The sequence below is a fragment of the Lepidochelys olivacea genome (genome assembly GCF_965140295.1).
Source record: "Lepidochelys olivacea isolate rLepOli2 genome assembly, chromosome: 8".
In the NCBI taxonomy this organism is placed as follows: domain Eukaryota; kingdom Metazoa; phylum Chordata; order Testudines; family Cheloniidae; genus Lepidochelys; species Lepidochelys olivacea.
In genome coordinates this window covers 26,311,992-26,331,750 of record NC_140418.1, presented here as the reverse complement: position 1 = coordinate 26,331,750, position 19,759 = coordinate 26,311,992, and the positions used below count along the sequence as shown (strand labels likewise).

The 19,759-nt window shown below is 41.0% G+C and overlaps 1 long non-coding RNA gene across 1 annotated transcript in view; it reads right to left on the bottom strand.

Moving 5' to 3' along the window:
* Nucleotides 1-18,463: 18,463 nt before the first annotated feature.
* Nucleotides 18,464-19,759, bottom strand: part of LOC311525696 — a 160,698-nt gene continuing 159,402 nt past the window's right edge. The window contains exon 6 of the long non-coding RNA XR_014712837.1: nt 18,464-19,086. This is a non-coding gene — a long non-coding RNA (uncharacterized lncRNA). The remainder of the gene's footprint in view (nt 19,087-19,759) is intronic.

Genomic DNA, 19,759 nt, shown 5'->3' with positions numbered 1-19,759 from the left:
TGGATTGAAGTTTCCTCAGGAAGTCAGTGGTGTCTCGAAGGTAGCTGGGAGTGCTGGTAGCGTAGGGCCTGAGGAGGGAGTCTACATAGCCAGACAATCCTGCTGTCAGGGTGCCAGTGCCTGAGATGATGGGGCGCCCAGGATTTCCAGGTTTATGGATTTTGGGTAGTAGATAGAATATCCCAGGTCGGGGTTCCAGGGGTGTGTCTGTGCGGATTTGATCTTGTGCTTTTTCAGGAAGTTTCTTGAGCAAATGCTGTAGTTGCATTCATAAACCAGTCGGAGACCACTTCAATCTCTCTGGTCACGCAATCACAGACATGAAGGTCGCTATCTTAAAACAAAAAAACTTCAAATCCAGACTCCAGCGAGAAACTGCTGAATTGGAATTCATTTGCAAATTGGATACTATTAATTTAGGCTTAAATAGAGACTGGGAGTGGCTAAGTCATTATGCAAGGTAGCCTATTTCCCCTTGTTTTTTCCTACCCCCCCCCCCAGATGTTCTGGTTTAACTTGGATTTAAACTTGGAGAGTGGTCAGTTTGGATGAGCTATTACCAGCAGGAGAGTGAGTTTGTGTGTGTATGGGGGTGGGGGGGTGAGAAAACCTGGATTTGTGCTGGAAATGGCCCACCTTGATTATCATGCACATTGTAGGGAGAGTGGTCACTTTGGATGAGCTATTACCAGCAGGATAGTGAGTTTGTGTGTGTGGTTTTTGGGAGGGGGGTGAGGGGGTGAGAGAACCTGGATTTGTGCAGGAAATGGCCCAACTTGATTATCATGCACATTGTGTAGAGAGTTGTCACTTTGGATGGGCTATCACCAGCAGGAGAGTGAATTTTTGTGGGGGGTGGAGGGTGAGAAAACCTGGATTTGTGCTGGAAATGGCCCAACTTGATGATCACTTTAGATAAGCTATTACCAGCAGGACAGTGGGGTGGGAGGAGATATTGTTTCATATTCTCTGTGTGTATATAAAGTCTGCTGCAGTTTCCACAGTATGCATCCGATGAAGTGAGCTGTAGCTCACGAAAGCTCATGCTCAAATAAATTGGTTCGTCTCTAAAGTGCCACAAGTACTCCTTTTCTTTTTGCGAATACAGACTAACACGGCTGTTACTCTGAAACCTGATATGATAAACTAATCCATACCATTTCTGAGAACTCCAGAACAGCTAGAGGTGCAAGCAGCAATCTGATGATGTGTCTATCCTTACACCTACCTTTCCTCCTGCCCACCTTGTAGGCTACACGTTTGCTTCTGCTAACCCAGTTAAACCAAGAATGCTGCTGGGAACACGGAAGCACAGGAATTAGTCAAGCTTTTAACAATGTTTTCGGAGGTTAATTTTCCTCCATCGTTAAAGTATCAAGATATTTTTAAAAAACCAAAACTACCATAAAAATATAAATCAAATGTTTTTTTCTATCTTTAAAATCAGGAAGCGTCTGTAAAACATATGTAATACTGATGAGTGACCCTTAACTTTCAATCCAAATTTGCTAATAGCATGCAAAATGAGATGGAATTATCAAAAATTAGCAAACTAACCCATTGTCTGTAATATGAAGCTCAGACAGAGTCACTCGCCTTGAAGGGGGATTCCAGTTGTTTCACCTATTACTAGCTGCTGAAAATACTGATGCTACTAAGACTAGGAAGCAGTAATGGAAACAAAAGCTTAAAAGAAAGTATTTGGAAACGGACTAGGTTTATTCAAAATGCTGCAATAGAGTTGGCACCTGGACAATTTATGGAATTTCATCTGATAATTTCTTGTCCTGGTAAACAGACACAGTACAAGGCTGAAATACCTCAGGTGCTTTCTTTCAGAGGCTTATTTTCCGTACTTATAATAATGCATCTTAATTCCAAGTTGATGAGTATTCCTGCCAGCAATACATTTTTACTTTCCTAAATCTCTGTCCTGGGATTTCTCAGAGTTGAATGTGCTGTTTTAGGGCCAATTCATTGCAGCTGTTTCTGTGCACTCCAGACCACCTAGCCAAATGGCGAGGTTTGGGCTATGGCTTTACCTTGACTGGATCTAAGTTAATTCTTTCTATTTCATTTTCCCCTAAGCAGTCTCGGGTTTGGCACATTTTTTTTGAAACTACCTCTCCATAGCCATTCATTGTCATCCATGATATATAAGATGACCAAATTAGCATTACAACTTGCTGATAAAAGCTTCAGAGGAGTGATAGCTTAGAGTCTAAAAGTCATATGGATGAGATTTATGCCTTAGAATCAGACTCAAAGTTCAAATGTTTCCCAAGATGAAAACCATATTCTAAAATTAAAATAAAGTAGATGAAACGTTGCTCGGAATAAGAAAAATGTCTATTTCAGTGCAAGAAGATCACATTTTGTAGCATGATTCCTAAATAATGTTTATCTCTTTCCTTCTCTATCATAATTTAGGTCTTGCCTCTGTACTCCCAACCTTCCACCCCCAGCTTCCCACAGAGTCATCCCTCTTCTCTCTGTTTAATGTATTCTAACGCATCTTTTCTTCTAAGGCTTCTCTCTAGCCATCTATTTCCTTCTACATCTTTTTTAAACTTTACATCTGCATCCTCCTATCATCTATAACTTTCCTCATCTTCCTCTTTTAATGCTTGCTAATGCTAATGCTCATACTTGTAGCATCCCTACACTGATAACCCCTTCCCTGGGCAATACTTCTGGCTAAATACACTGGGCCTTTGTGACATTGTCCCTCACAATGTTAACAAGAACTTGTTTGGATCCCATCACTTTGGCCTGCAAATCTGCCAGAGTTTTAAAAGAGTTATGTTAATATAATATATCCTCTCAAAAATATCACATTCTATGTCCCATCCCAACACACGCACTTGTCACCATTCATAATTATTTCTACTTCGGCAATAGCCTCATCACCTTAAATATAGGCAAAGTCACCAACATCTATTGATTAATAGAGTCTGCTCTGTACAGACAGGCTGACTGACCAGTGAAATGTGTGAGATGAAAAGATTATTAGGAATTGATTCATAGATGGGTTAAGACAGAAGAGGCCAGCGCAGTGTTTTCCAGATGTTGATCTGAAAACACATACTGGTGTTTCATGAGTTCATAGAGCCTCTTAAGCCCCTTTTATGTGTTTTAGTTTCTCTTATAGACATCCTGGCTCTTCATTGCAAAGACACTGGAGATCTGTAAAAGGTAGTTGGAAACAAAGCAGAGTCAGCTGATGTGGTTCTGCTGGGATTTGCTGCTGCATAAGAAGGAAAGAGGAGAAAACAGGAGGTGACCTCAGACAGTAGAAGCTAAAGTGAATGGGAAGTGCTAGCCACCATGAAGAAAGGAATATCCCGGGGAGAAGGGAATAAACCATTCAGGTAATGTGTCCCAGAGAACAGAGGACCAAGTGCCTTGGCAGCATGCCCAGGAGAAAGGGGACTATGTGGCTGGGAAACATATTCAGGGGCAGAAGAGGATCAGAAAACAGGACATATATTCAGAGAAGAAAGGGGAAGAGGTCCAGGCAGCAGAGAAGTATCTGCCAGGGATGAGGAGGAAAGAGAGAAGCAGAACAGGTAAGAATGGAAGACAAAATGATGATTAAAAAAAATCAGTGGCCCTCATGCTCGATCCTTTTCATGACCTAAAGGAGCCAGAATCAAGACCAAATTCCCCAAGACAGCATAAGGTCAATATAGGTAACCTCAGAGATGCAACAGTGGCATATTGCTACCTTTACCACAAGCATCCCACAGGCTGTTCTCTTTGAGTTGCACCACTCACAAAGCTCAGCAATTAGCAAGGAGCTTAACTTCCTTCCAAAAGGATGCAACAATCTTGTTGCATAACAGACTCTTAAAAATACACTCAGCACTTTCCTAATATCACTCTTCCATGTCAGCAATTGCTACAGTTGCCACAGGGATGTTATATTGGAGGGGAACTGGTCTGTGTGCCCATGACTGGGAGGAGATGTGGTCTGTGTGACCACAACTAGACCTACAAGACTATCTTTCTGTTAAGATGTGGTCCACTATTCCAAGATGCTTTTGTTGCTCCGACAGATTTTGGAGATGCCAGAGTGTCCTCTCACAGTTCCCCCTTCGACTGAGGATTCCTGAATGTAAAGGGTAGTTTCTTGAAAAAAAATTCAAATGAATAAACATAATACAATGAAGGTGAAGGCATGTTCTTCCTCAATGTACACTTTTACATGCACTGTTGCTGTACAGTGAGTTTCATTCTCCAGAGTTTAATCATGTGAAATGCCATAAAATTGGCTAACATTTCACAAATCCTTTTACCTAACTTTTAATAAGATATTAAAACTTTGTTAAACTTCAATATTTAATACAGTTGATATTCTGGTGGATACACATTTTCTATACTAATTATTTTATTGGCAACATCTGTGTTCAGCAAATTGGAGTTCACTACATAGGGTTACACTGTATTAATAAACCAAAATATCTGGACCCTGATGTTTAATTCATTGTTTTTATTAGTATATTTCCAGAAGGAGATTTAATTTGTACATATTAAGCACACCAATCACATAGCTTCATGCTCTGGATTATATTTCATTAAATGTAATCCCTAGTAATGAATCTTTGCAAATTTTTCAGACAAGACACACCTCCCTCCCTCTTCATTCCACCTCAGATGTTTGAGAAGCTCAGTCAAATTTATTAAGCAGGAGGAATAAAAAGATTCCCACTGTGATATAAAATATCAATGTGTATTCTACCTGGGCATTCAGGTAGCACAGGCAAATCCATGATTACCCCCATAATATTTTAGCCATTTAGAGGGGTAAAGGAATGTTTCATCCACAAGCATTAATATCTGCTGGTTGTAGCAATATTTGCTAACACACGTGTGATTTGCATTCTGAGGTTCTCTGTCTCAGGGGACTAACTGTATCTTCATACTATCAATTATCTCTGTATTTTCTACATACAGTGCAGGTGCAAAGGAGACAGTTAAAATAATAAGAAAATCATCTTTTATGAGAAATATAATTTCTCACTAAGACACAGCATTTTGAAGAAAAAAATAAATTAATCATCTATTTATTTACAGCACTCACTTAGCATTTTCACAGGTTTGTGTATCAAGTTTTGATTACAGGATTATCAGAGTCTGGTTTTAGCTAATCTGTTTTTAATGAATGTGTATTTGCCAGTCTGGTGTCCTCCACTCCAAATTTTTTTTTCTTTTCATTTGTAGCATTTTAACTTTACTCTGTGTCAAAGGGAATATACAGGTCTCAGTAAAAATCATAGGAAAGTGGTAAAAATATTTTGTAAACCCCAGTCTTGATTCAGCAAAGCATTTAAGCATGTGCTAAAGTCCCATTTACACAGATACTTAAAGTTAAGCACATGCTTAAGTGCTTTGTTTAATTGGAAATAATACACTTAAATAAATTTTACCCACATGGTTGTTTGCACTGTGCTAATCTGTCTTTTCTTTCTGTGAACTGTGCATTTCTCAAGTCAGTAACAACAGTACAGCGAAAAGACAAAAACACAGAAAGCATAGTTATAGCAAATTACCAAAATGTTTTGAAATAAAAGAAAATGCTCATGCCAAGTGGCTGGATAACCGATGAATTATATTCTACACTTCAAAATGAAGTATCCCAAGAGCAGGATGTATGTATGTATATACACATACATCCTGCTCTTGGGATACTTCATTTTTATATATTTTAAAAAGATGGACAAGCAAAAGTGACTGGCAGCATGGTAACTGCAAAGAAATTTTGCATTGCTGTGATTCTGGAGCTATGGTGATGCCAGTCCAGTCCTCAGTGTAGTTTACTGCAGCCCCAAATCCATTCTATTTTAGGCTATCTTCCATCCCTCTTAGGATGATATTATGGCAGTTGGGGATTGGCCAGCCATAAGGAAGTTGGACCATGTCATCTTTCCCATAGCTATGCCCCCTACACATAGGTCAGGAATGGAGAAGTTGGCTCGGAATCACCAGAGGACTCCATATTACCAGGTAATACTTAAATAACGTGAAATTGGAAATACTATTAAAACAGGTTTGGGAACTTACTCTGAAGAAAGTACAGAAAATTCCTATCTATTTTAAGGAATAGAGCTAATACTTTCTCTAAAATCCTGCTAACCAAATGGAATTAAGCTCAGAGCCACCCAGGAGCTTTGAGGTGACGTAGTTCTGATGTGACCAGCCAGCTGACTCAAACTCAGCTTGAGTTATTATTGAACATTTATATTCCAATGCGGCCTAGAAGCTCCAGTCAGGACCAGGACCTCATCTTTTTTCTGCCAGAAAATAATCACTTTCAGAAGATTTTGTTTGCCCATCCTCTCTGTTACACTCTCACCCTCACACCACTCCTTGCTCTTTTCCTATCACCAATGGGGAAAAAAAATCAAGTCTTGCACTTCTGAATGAAGCCACTGTTTGGAAGGTCCCTTTCCATGTAAAAACAATGTTCATTTCTGCCTGAATACTCACTTGAAGGACTACTGCTAATCAGATATACTGGCCAAGCATGTTTAATGAAAAGCAGTAGATTAAAAGGTAAAGATTGATGTTTATGAAATTATTCTCCTGAAAACCTCCAATCCTTCCTGTAACTAATGAAAGAAGGGCAACCAAATCAGTCATTGTCAAAAACCCTATCAACAATTCAAGATGTGAATTTGTTTGATGGGATTAAAACATTTAATGGACTTTTGTCTTCACACATAAGAACAAAAATTAGCAAGTGTACTTATTAATTTATAAAGGAAGCACTTACATTTAAGTGTCATGAGACTGTGTCAAGGTGGCAGGAGGTAACCAGAATGACCTGACCTATGAGTAAAATGACGAGCTACATTTGTTTATATTCATTTTTGTGGTGATTTTCCCCCCTTTTGTTACTATCAAAGACAAAGGAAGGGGCACACTGGCAGGCCAGTGTCCGGTAGGCCAGTGTCTGACAGTTTATAAACAGTGCCCTCACACTGGGCTGGGTGGAGCAGGGCTGCCCTCACCATGCCCCATTTTCCTTGGCCAGCCCCTAGCTCTGGGGACCAATCTGCCCGCACCAAGCTCCATTGCTCTCATGGGGGCCCACACATATGTTTGGCGCCGGGCCCACAAAAAGTTAATCTGGCCCTGATTAAATGGATTGGATTTATTACACATGTAAATGAATCTGGAGTATTTCCATTTACACTTGTGTAAATAAAATTGCAATTTGGTCTAGGAGAGTGGTCTAGGAGGGTGGTGAAGCACTGGAATGGGCTATCTACAGAGGTGGTGGAATCTCCTTCCTTACAGGTTTTTAAGGTCAGGCTTGACAAAGTCCTGCCTGGGGTGATTTAGTTGGGGATTGGTCCTGCTTTGAGCAGGGGGTTGAACTAGGTGACCTCCTGAGGTCCCTTCCAACCCTGATATTCTATAATTCTATGATTCTAAGATTAATGGCCTGATTGTGCCATTAAAGTCCAGCCCAGAGTATGAGGCAGGTAGATCTATAGCATCCCAAAGGGATGGATAGGAGGCATTATGCTTCAGACACTGTACAGTGCTCCTGAAGAGCACAGCTGCTTTGCCATCTCTTATAGGAAAGTGCAAAGTGCTCCTCCTTCTGTGGACACAAATCTCTGTGGCCCCTTCCTTCTCAGTCCTTTTGGGAGGTGACACACACACAGGTGCACTTGCCTTGCACTCAGAGGAGTGGAAGCACTGCTTTAGCAGCTGGCACCTTGTCCCTTCCCATGCACTTTCACAGGACCCAGGGACACAGTGGAATAAATCTCAGGGAATAGGTTTTTTCCTGTCAAAGAAAATCCAACAGCTCAGTTAATTAAACTAATGGAGAGAAAAAAGTAATTAGGCCTTAGAAAAAATAAACTTTGAATACAAGATAAAATATTAGAAATTCTGGGTAATAATTAATAAGTAATTAATTCCACAGTGACAGATAGCCACTGTTGTTCAGTTATTGCACTCTCCTGAGTTAATTCTCTGTGTGGCTCTTTATGGAAAACTATCACACACACGCACACTTTTCTTTGTTTATAGCTCCTATTCGTTTTCCTTCTTAACAAGATAAATAAGAGTGTGAGTGTTTGGTGGTTATGCATGAGGTCTTTTAGGCACCACATAAGGTTTAAGTGTTTCAATCTTTCCCTTGTTTCAATGTTAACCACTGCCAGGGAGCACAAACATAATCAGCTTCTGGCTTCCTCTGTGATTGATTTGTTGTTGTTCTTTAAATAAGAAAGAATCAAATGTTTGCAAAAATGGCCAGCTGGTTTAGCCTCCTTTGGGAAAAAACAAAGGCCCTTGAAAAAGGTCCCACAATGGGGAAACAAGAGTTGCTGCTTCAAATGGAGGAGAGGGACCACAGAGAAATTAGGGTTAGACAAGTGAGTAGACAAGAGGAAAAAGAATCAGGTAGCATGGAGGGGACGGTGCAATATGAGAGGCATAGTAGGACAGTGCAAGCGAGGAACACCAAGCAGAGAAACCCAGATGAGCATAGCTGTCAGCTTCTTTGTATCCTCGGATTGGTGGAAGTATGAGGAGTAGCAGGAACAGGATTTTATTAAATACAGGGGATAAAAACAAAAAAACAAAAAAAAAAAACCCACTCACCACACACAAACAGGGATGTAGCTGAAAGTCATAGGGTTAGAATGAGGGAACCAGAAGGGGACACTGAGCAGTGAATGTTGATGAGCAATAGTTGCCAGCATATTTGCTTCCCTCAGAGGGGAAGGACCAGAAAGAAATGGGGATGAACTAATTATGGGTGACAAAAATGAAAAGCAGCAAGGAATCATGTGTCATAAGGTGCCAGTAGGGGACACTTAGCAGGGACCACAAATGGGCATAGTTGTCAAACTAACACCCATGGAGATGGACAATCCCTTTTTTAATAACAATAGTTTTAAAAGTTTTGGGGGGTTTTCACCAAAAACTGAAAATATTTGACCAAAATGGAAAGATTTTGATGACAATATTGGTTTTGTCAAAAAACCATTTTCTATGGGGGGGGGACTTTTGACAGAAAATTATGAGTCAACTCTATTGATTATTCACAAAAGGTGAAATTCTAATGTTTAAATAGGACTAATGTGGTGCCTAGGCCTTGGTCTAGCTCTCAGGAAAGGGATGAAGTTTCACTCAGAGATCCCCATAGTGTGTATTGTGGCAAAAAAAAAAACACTCATCAAAAAAATTTGCTCAAAAGGATTGCAGGATCTGACCTAGCACAGAATGGCATGCTGTGTGATACAAGATTGGTGGTATAGGCTTCCCCACTGCCATGCTAATGAATCACAAGTCTGACCTAAAGGGACCCTATAGAAGGGTGAAGGAGGTCATTTGGCCTCCCTGACCTGTGTCTCACCTGAGACTTCCAACAAAGGTGTCCCAACTTATTTCACATAGGCTCTCAAAACAGCCAACACACTGGAGTAATTTTTAGTAGCTGCTGAACTCATCAATACAAACAACTCTGGTTTAAACCCAGCTATTACAGACAAACTAACCAGTCTAACTTCCAGTTGAAATGTCTATATTTAGTGATAAGGATCAGGAAAGGGTGCTGTTCCTTGTCATTCAGTGGACAATTTATGTTTTTGTCTGAAAGAAAAACTAATATTACCTCCAGTACTATCATACAATAACCAAAGCATTTTATTTACAATCAGTTTTTGGTTAGTTTTAAACCTATTTTGGTTAGGAACAGCAAGTCCTCAGATGAGAGGGCCCAAATTTCTACACCAGTTATGTATGCAAGTTAGTGTTGCAGGGAAAGAATGTGGCCACTTCAGAAAACTTTCTAAATGTAAACAGAGTGTAACCAGTAATGTCCACCTGAGTCTGCAGATTGCCTGAAACTATAGCTCAGTGAAGAGACATTAACAGTTCCATTTATTTCAGTGGGGTTTTTAAACTTTATATTTAAGTCATCTTTACATTTCAAAGTTTAACTATTTACTACTGATACGTTTAGCAAAAATATCCAGCCAATATGCTCATCCCAGAGCCCTGAATTGTCTTCCTATGTGTCAAAAGGTCCAGATGTTCCCTACTTAGTTACCAGAACCTTCATCTTCCTCCAACCACTTCTACAATGTCAACAGAAAAATCTGTGGCACTCTGAAATCTGAAAATTTAGGGACAAGGTAAAAGTAATTGTTTTTAATATAAAAATAAACAAAAAAGATGCTTTACAGATTGCATTATTTACTCCTGGGGGAATTCTGTGCCACTGGGCATGCATATTTTTAACTTTTTACACAGAAAAAAGCTTCTGCTGAAAAGTTGGTGGAGTTCTGCCTTTTTCCCCATGAAAGGGTTCTGTGGCGATGGAACACTGCAGCAGCTTCCAGCAGAAAATAACTTCTGCAGGTCTGCCTTTTGCCCACCAGAGGGCATTGTGGTGACAGAACATAGCAGCTGCTCCCAGCCAGCTAGGGAAGAGAAAGAGTCTGCAGAGTCTTCTTCACAGCGCCTGTAGGGCCAGGTTGGGAGACAGGGGACATGAAGAGACAGACAGTGTGGGGTGTTGGGGGGTCAGACAGGGGGTCATAAGGGCTAATGGGGGAGGACAGACTGGGGCAGGGGCTAAATGGGAGTGCAGGTGCAGGGCCACATGGTGATGGGGGAGGGCATGCAGGGACACGTAGGGATGGGGGAGAGGGTGCAGGGCCACATAAGGATAGGGGGTGGCTGAGTGGGGGCACAGAGACACATGGGGATGGGGGAGCGGGTTCAGGACCACATGGGGATGTGGGGAGTGGGTGTCTGAGTGGGGATGGAGGGACACATGTGCCTGACTGAATGGGAGAGTCTAGGGGTCAGCCAGGGTCTGCATGGGGGAAGCTCCCTAACAGGCCCTCCACACCCTCCAAATAAACCTGTCCCATATCCAACAACCCTCCAAGTTCACACCCAGGCTCCTTCCCAGCAATTATTTCCCTCTCCCTCAGTTCCTCCATTATCCCTGAATCCTCCAAGCCTTTGCACCGCTTCTGGGGAGTGCAGGAAAAATGGTTCTGTATTGTAGTTTAAATTAGAGTTCTGTATTAGTATGCCTAGTAAGGAATCTATTTGTCAAAAAAACATTTTCTGAATCTTTTTTTGTTGTCTGTATTGTTACAGTCATACTTGCTGACAGGTATTTTGAAATACATGACCAAAAATTGAAACTGGTGTGATTATATAGTGTTATTTTGACAAATAAAATATGCAGAATTTTGCAGAATCTGAAAATATTGTGCACAGAATTTTTATTTTTTTGGTGCAGAATTTCCCCAGGAGTAATACATTATTCATCTTCATGTTTAATTCAGTAAAAATCTCCATAATTAAAAAAAGTCACCTGGAACTGCCATAGATTTTGCAGACTGCCACAGGAAAGGCTTTGCTGCAGAATTTGGGGGCAGTGAGCTGTGGAATTCACTGGGCTTTGACAATCATTAATAATTTGATGTTTTTAGCTGGAAGCCATGAATATTTCGATAGGATGTCAGATGCCCCAGCTGCATAACTAGTAATTCATAATGGAACTGAGGGTCAATCCAGAGTTCCAGTGAGATCAATGAGGTTGCATTAGTGTACATGAAAGAATTACTAACTGCTGGGAATTAGGAACAAAATTTCCCCTAAAGGCAGGTAGTTCCACAGTTGTCCATTACAGGGTGCAGTGCATCTTCCGTAGAACTATCTGACTCTATCAGACTTGGTCAAAGCAGGATAGTGAATTAGATGAATCACTGTGGTGCATCAGTATAGCAATTCCTAAATTCCTACCTGCCTCACTTGTACTAGGAACATGTTCCATCTACATCAGCATGCTGGATCAGGAACAAGCCCCAGCTATTTCAGTATGTCTGTTAAGGTCTTGCTACAGTTGTAGGCAGTGTTAGAAATGCCCCAGCTTCTGTAATTTATTCACTACTTTCATATAAAAAAAATTGTCTACTCATATTAGATAACACTAGTTGTGTAGTTAAGTGTCCAAAGGCGAACTAGCTTTATTGGAAAATCATCTTTTGTTCAAGTCTGCCCTATCTAAGAGAATAGCTGCCATAAAATTCAGTTAATTTATTGGATTCATCGGAAGAATATGAAATTCAGCTTAGCAATTGGTCAGTACACAACTCCTTGATATTTCCTATGTCTAGGTAAATATGGTATTGGCATGGAGAAACCATTCATCAACAGAAAACTATTACACTGTGTCTTCACCAATCACACTGGTGAGCATAGCTCATTACGTTAATAATCTGATCACGAATCTCACTCTCTCGCATACACACACACACACACACACAGAGCCCATATTTTGAGCCTTTGAAATATAGCTTTCAATTTCTGAAAGGCTAGTCACATTAAATCTTAGAACCCAGGAGCAGTACACTCATACACAAGTCATAACTCATGTTAGCCATTTAAACATTTTTTCCCAAATGGCACAATCTAACAAGTTACAGTATTGTTCTTCTGAAGTTGCTTGTTCTACAGAAATTAGATTATAATTATGATGAAAGTGACAGACGTGATAAATAGATTGCTAAATGAAATTACTATCTTTTCTCATGTATGCCTTATTCTAGGCAGCACTATTTCTTACCATCCTTTGTGGAAAGCAGGAATTACTTTTTAAATCAAACCAAGGATATGGATGATGGATGTAATCACTGACAGCATGTTTCACAGAAAATGGGTATTTGTGGTGCAAAGCTGTAGGGAGTCTTTAGAGATCCCGTAACTAGGACCTTATTTTTTTAAATCAAATTGCTTCTGTACAGCAAAATATGTAAACATTTTTGAGTGGAAAATACAAAGCTGAGGCATCAGCCTAGGTAGGGAGCACTTCTAATAAAGTGTTCCTTATTGACCCACTGCACATCTAGAACATAGCAGAAGCTCCCCTGCTACATCATACAAAAAGCTAGTGTCCTGTGGAATTCCCAAACACGTATGCCTTCCAGTACTTGCACTGATTGACAGCTCTTTTGCTTCCAGTTACAGGTGATATTTCCTTATTGTACTGATAGTCTTCTCACATTGATAAATTCTCAACATTTTGCATCTCTTGTCTACTGATACTGTAAATTGGCAGGTACTTGTTTAGTTATTCAGATGTTTACACATTTAACTATTAATATAAATCGAGAAATAACAGAGGTAGGAAGGGGAAATGTCTAGTTCACGCACTTCCCGCTGGAGTTTTGGCAGACAAGCAGGTTACTGCATTTGTAAATAGGTGTATTCAGAAACTAGTCCTATTGGGCTTGTCCCTGTGTCCTACCCTGTAGTCTCTGAAGACATTTAACAATATTTTCTCACTATGCATTTAATATTTGAATACTGGAGCTTATATAGCTTCGCTGACAAGTAATCCAATCCAAGGTAGTGTCTTACCTAACCATTGGCTAATACATGAACTGTAGTGACTGCACATGGTTTTTGCCATTGTAAGTCAGGCTGCAAACAATACAAATTTCAGCATCAATGGATGGATTCATGGATTAATGGATTTTTTTTTCTTGTTGCAGTCTCATCATCACCGCTTTGTGGAGCTGAATTTATTGAAGGGCACTTGCAAGGCTGAGATTTCTTGGTACATATAGATCACATACCATGTGTCACCTTCAGCATTCCTACCACTTGTGCCTGAAATTACTATTTTAGCACATGATCCCCCTTCCAGCCATCACATGCACAACAGATCCAATGAAGGACCCCCCCCGTTCCCTATTTATGTACATTTTTGAGATGATTGTGGTTTTCCATCCCTCAATGGCCATCAGTGTTTGCTGAGGGTTTGATTGTGTCCCATACAATTCAGCAATAGTGCTGTTATGCAGCCTTTCAGGTTATTTTAATCACATGAAATGGTGAATTTCAGTGGTAAAGGATTGTTGCTACTGAGGAGAAGGCTGGACCAGCGATTACAGCACTAGCCTGTGACCCTGAAGACCCAGATTCAATTTCCTGCTCCACAAAAGACTTCCTGTGGGACCTTTGGCAAGTCTCTTAATGCCTCTGTGGATCAGTTTTCCTTACATTATGGGGACTGTTCTGAGAATAAATATATTAAATATCATGATGGGCTCAGGCACTATGATAATGGGCCATAGAAGTACCTAAGGTAGGTACATAAAATTATAACAATATTTACTGCAAACATAGCCTCTTTCTGCACTGGTTTCACTTAGGGTGGTCCCAACACATAGACACATTACACTTGTCCAATCTTGAGGTGAAGACAACAGGAATGTTAGCAGGGTGGATAAAGAAATTGGTGATTTAAAAAAAAAAATTTGTTTTATTTTGTTGTTTAAATGATAGTAAATTTACTGTTTAAGAAATAACCCTGTTTAAAATAAAATTCAAATTTAATGTAGAATATGTAAAGGCCTAAACTTAGAAACTCTCAAAACACTTAAATAAAAAATGAATATGGTGAATCTGTAAACCTCTATCAAAACTTTTCATTAAAAGGCTGCTTTGATATAGAGAAAGAATCAGGGGAAACACATCAAACTTTTGAAGTCAAACTCTATAAACATGGCACAGTAGGTCAAGTACCATATTAAGGGTTAGTTTTGTTTAATAAAAATACATTTTATATGCTGTTTTGTGTGTTAATTAAATTCCAGTTTGTTACAATTATAATGCAGCTTGCCAAATCGTGAGAAAAAGTTTAGTAAATAAGCAATATACCATTCACCATTTTCTGAACATACTAAAAATGTACATTTAATAAGAATCTGGAAATATTAAGTTATATAATTGAGTAAATAAATGTAGATAGTTATAGTGTACCTTCCTAGATAGCAAAAAGACAGACCAAATCTAATGTAAAGGCTCTATTTAGCTGTAAGTCAGCATGTTTTAATGGTTATATTAACCAATGAGAATGCAGCTCTCTTTAGAAGATAAGTGAAGTACAAATAGAAAAAAGTTGATTAAAATCAAAGTATTTCTCTCAGTGATTTAAATCATGATTTATATCAATCCACCCTGGTCCTCTCTTCCCATAGAGAGGAAGCTTACTTTTATAAGCAAATGTAGATAAAAACATGTTTTTGCTACAAGTGCTGTTTGAGCTCCCAAGAAAAACTTAGGACGTAACAGAACTCACAGGATGTGACCCTGAATTGCAAATGGCAGATGAATTTCCTGCATCAAAGATGCACATTTCACCTTCACCACCTTTTCTGATTGCTTCTCGCAACCTGCAAACATTACTCAGACTTATTTGGAATCAGAGAGTGATTTGTGCATGCTAAAAATAGCCTAGTCGTAAAAATATTTCAAAGTCACCTTTTGTTTCCTTGACTTCTATCGTAGTTTATCCAAATCCACATTCCCCAGACATTCTCCCTTGCCATAAATTCAAAGCAAATATTTCTCCTTTCTTGCTCTGTTCAAAAACATCCTTATTAATCAGATTTCTCATTTCAGACTATTAGAGTTTAAATTTACTTTGGGAACTTCTTGGACATATGTTGGCATTTTTAAAAGTTGTTTCCTTAGATCAGAGAGCAAACCTCTTTCACAGGAAACCATGTGAATGAGTTTTTGGATCCCTCACATACAGCTTTAAGATGTCAGTGGTTCATATCAGATCACCAGTTGTTGAAAATGTCTTAACTTTCTACATTTTTTCTGAGAGCGCACACAAGGGTGTGTGTTGAACAGACACTTCTTGCCCTCAGATCTTCTTAGAACTATAACTAACAACAATAGCAGATGTCAAGAATTATAACATTCATAAACCAGTCGGAGAACACTTCAATCTCTCTGGTCACGCAATCACAGACATGAAGGTCGCTATCTTAAAACAAAAAAACTTCAAATCCAGACTCCAGCGAGAAACTGCTGAATTGGAATTCATTTGCAAATTGGATACTATTAATTTAGGCTTAAATAGAGACTGGGAGTGGCTAAGTCATTATGCAAGGTAGCCTGTTTCCTCTTGTTTTTTCCTACCCCCCCCCAGATGTTCTGGTTTAACTTGGATTTAAACTTGAAGAGTGGTCAGTTTGGATGAGCTATTACCAGCAGGAGAGTGAGTTTGTGTGTGTATGGGGGTGGGGGGGATGTGAGAAAACCTGGATTTGTGCAGGAAATAGCCCAACTTGATTGTCATGCACATTGTGTAAAGAGTTGTCACTTTGGATGGGCTATCACCAGCAGGAGAGTGAATTTGTGTGGGGGGGTGGAGGGTGAGAAAACCTGGATTTGTGCTGGAAATGGCCCACCTGATGATCACTTGAGATAAGCTATTACCAGCAGGACAGTGGGGTGGGAGTAGGTATTGTTTCATATTCTCTGTGTATATATAAAGCCTGCTGCAGTTTCCATGATATGCATCTGAGGAAGTGAGCTGTAGCTCACGAAAGCTTATGCTCTAATAAATTGGTTAGTCTCTAAGGTGCCACAAGTACTCCTTTTCTTTTTGCGAATACAGACTAACACGGCTGTTACTCTGAAACCTAACAATAGGAATAATACTGAAGATATGGCATGGAAGTATACTTGTATACACACAAGGCTCCCAATAAATACATTCACTTTCTTTCATTGGGGTTTGATACCACATAAAACTCTTTAAAAAATAACCAGCATGTGTTTTCATAGACTAATATGACAATTAATGCAACCTACTCTTCCTTATTAGTGGATGTTGGCCGTTATGTAAGAGAGGGGTAGGTGGATACATGGCCATGGCTCCTTGCATGATAGATAATGAAAACGAGAGAGGGACTGGTTAAATACAAATGTTACTGCTCACCACACTCTCCCTCGTCCCTCCAGCTATCTCCTTTTGAGTGGTTCGTCTCCTCCACATCCCCAGGGCAACTCAATCTCACAGAAGATATAATTGAGCATTACAGAATTGGGCCAGTTTAAAGATTTGGGATAACAATTACTTTTTCCTGATTGGTTTTACCGTTCTTGGCTGTAATGCCCGTGAGATCTCTTAGTTTCCTTCAGCATGACTAAGTCTCGTTGCCTCCTATGGGCCTCATGAAAACAAAATAAAGGTACTAGGACTTCTGTGATGCAACGATAGCAGACATTCAAACATTATAAAAAAGATATCAAAAATGAAAGACCTTCAGAATATTGTGTGTCTCAGAAAACCTTGATTGGCTGTACCAAAAAATAAAAATTGAGCTATTATTTACAGTTTTATAGTAAAGGAAAAGGAATTATTATGCAAGTGGAGATGGTTATAGCATTATGCAAGTGGAGATGGCGCATTATCCAGCAGTATATGCAGCACCAGAAACTGGCAAAGCGAAACCAGGTGAGTAGTCAACGTCAGCGCAGTAATGAGTGATGAGCACATGGACACAGACTTCTCTCAAAGCACGGGCCCTGGCAATGTGGGCATCATGGTGCTAATGGGGCAGGTTCATGTGGTGGAACACCGATTCTGGGCTCGGGAAACAAGAACAGCCTGGCAGGACCTCATAGTGTTGCAGGTCTGGACGATTCCCAGTGGCTGCGAAACTTTCGCATGCATAAGGGCACTTTCATGGAACTTTGTGACTTGCTTTCCCCTGCCCTGAAGCGCATGAATACCAAGATGAGAGCAGCCCTCACAGTTGAGAAGCGATTGGCAATAGGCCTGTGGAAGCTTGCAACGCCAGACAGCTACCGGTCAGTCGAGAATCAATTTGGAGTGGAAAAATCTACTGTGGGGGCTTGCTGTGGTGCAAGTAGCCAACGCAATCAAAGATCTGCTGATATCAAGGGCAGTGACCCTGGGAAATGTGCAGGTCATAGTGGATGGCTTTGCTGCAATGGGATTCCCTAACTGTGGTGGGGTCATAGATGGAACCCATATCCCTATCTTGGCACCGGAGCACCAAGTCGGCGAGTACATGAACCGCAAGGGGTACTTTTCAATAGTGCTGCAATCACTGGTGGATCACAAGGGATGTTTCACCAACATCGACATGGGATGGCCGGGAAAGGTACATGACGCTCACATCTTCAGAAACTCTGGTCTGTTTCAAAAGCTGCAGGAAGGGACTTTATTCCCAGACCAGAAAATAACCGTTGGGGATGTTGAAATGCCTATAGTTATCCTTGGGGACCCAGCCTAACCCTTAATGAGATGTTTATGGCAGGGTGGGAGGTTGAGACAAATTGCCTGGCTGCTGGTTATGCACAGCCAGAAACCAGGGAGATTAGAAGAGCACAGGAGGGCGCGGTGCGCATCAGAGAATCTTTGAAAACCAGTTTCATGACTGGCCAGTCTACGGTGTGAAAGTTCTGTTTGTTTCTCCTTGATGAAACCCCCCGCCCCTTGGTTCACTCTACTTCCCTGTAAGCTAACCACCCTTCCCTCCTCCCTTCGATCACTGCTTGTAGAGGCAATGAAGTCATTGTTACTTCACATTCATGCATTATTTATTAATTCATAATATTCATAACACAAATAGGGGGATAACTACCAAGGTAGCCCAGGAGGGGTGGTGGAGGAGAGAAGCACCGGGAGGGGTGGTGGAGGAGGGAAGGACAAGGCCACACAGCACTTTAAAAGTTTAAAACTTTAAAACTTATTGAATGCCAGCCTTCTGTTGCTTGGGCAATCCTCTGGGGTGGAGTGGCTGGAGGGCCGGAGGCCCCCCCACAGCATTCTTGGGCATCTGGGTGAGGAGGCTATGGAACTTGGGGAGGAGGACGGTTGGTTACACAGGGGCTGTAGCGGCGGTCTGTGCTCCTGCTGCCTTTCCTGCAGCTCAACCACATGCTGGAGCATATTAGTTTGATCCTCCAGCAGCCTCAGCATTGAACCCTGCCTCCTCTCATCACGCTGCCACCACCTTTCAGCTTCAGACCTCTCTTCAGACCACCACTTACTCTCCTCCTCCCGCCACCTCTCCTCCCGGTCATTTTGTGCTTTCCTGCACTCTGACATTGTCTGCCTCCACGCATTTGTCTGTGTTCTGTCAGTGTGGGAGGACAGCAAGAGCTCAGAGAACATTTCATCGTGAGTGCATTTTTTTCACCTTCTAATCTTCACTAGCCTCTGGGAAGGAGAAGATCCTGTGATCATTGAAACACATGAAGCTGGTGGAGAAAAAAAAAGAGGCAGTGGTATTTAAAAAGACACATTTTCTAGAACAATGGCTACACTCTTTACCTTGCTGTTAACATTACATACATAGCACATGTGCTTTCGTTCCAAGGTCGCATTTTGCCTCCCCCCACAACGTGGCTAGCCCCTCCCCCCTCCCCGTGGCTAACAGCAGAGAACATTTCTGTTCAGCCACAGGCAAACAGCCCAGCAGGAACGGGCACCTCTGAATGTCCCCTTAAGAAAAACACCCTATTTCAACCAGGTGACCATGAATGATATCACTCTCCTGACGATAACACAGAGAGATAAAGAACAGATGTTGTTTGAATGCCAGCAAACATACACTGCAATGCTTTGTTCTACAATGATTCCCGAGTACATGCTACTGGCCTGGTGTGGTAAAGTGTCCTACCATGGTGGACGGAATAAGGCTGCCCTCCCCAGAAACCTTTTGCAAAGGCTTTGGGAGTACATCCAGGAGAGCCGCAAACGCCAGGGCAAATTAATCATTAAACATGCTTGCTTTTAAACCATGTATACTATTTTAAAAGGTACACTCACCAGAGGTCCTTTCTCCACCTGGTGGGTCCGGGAGGCAGCCTTGGGTGGGTTTGGGGGGTACTGGCTCCAGGTCCAGGGTGAAAAACAGTTCCTGGCTGCTGG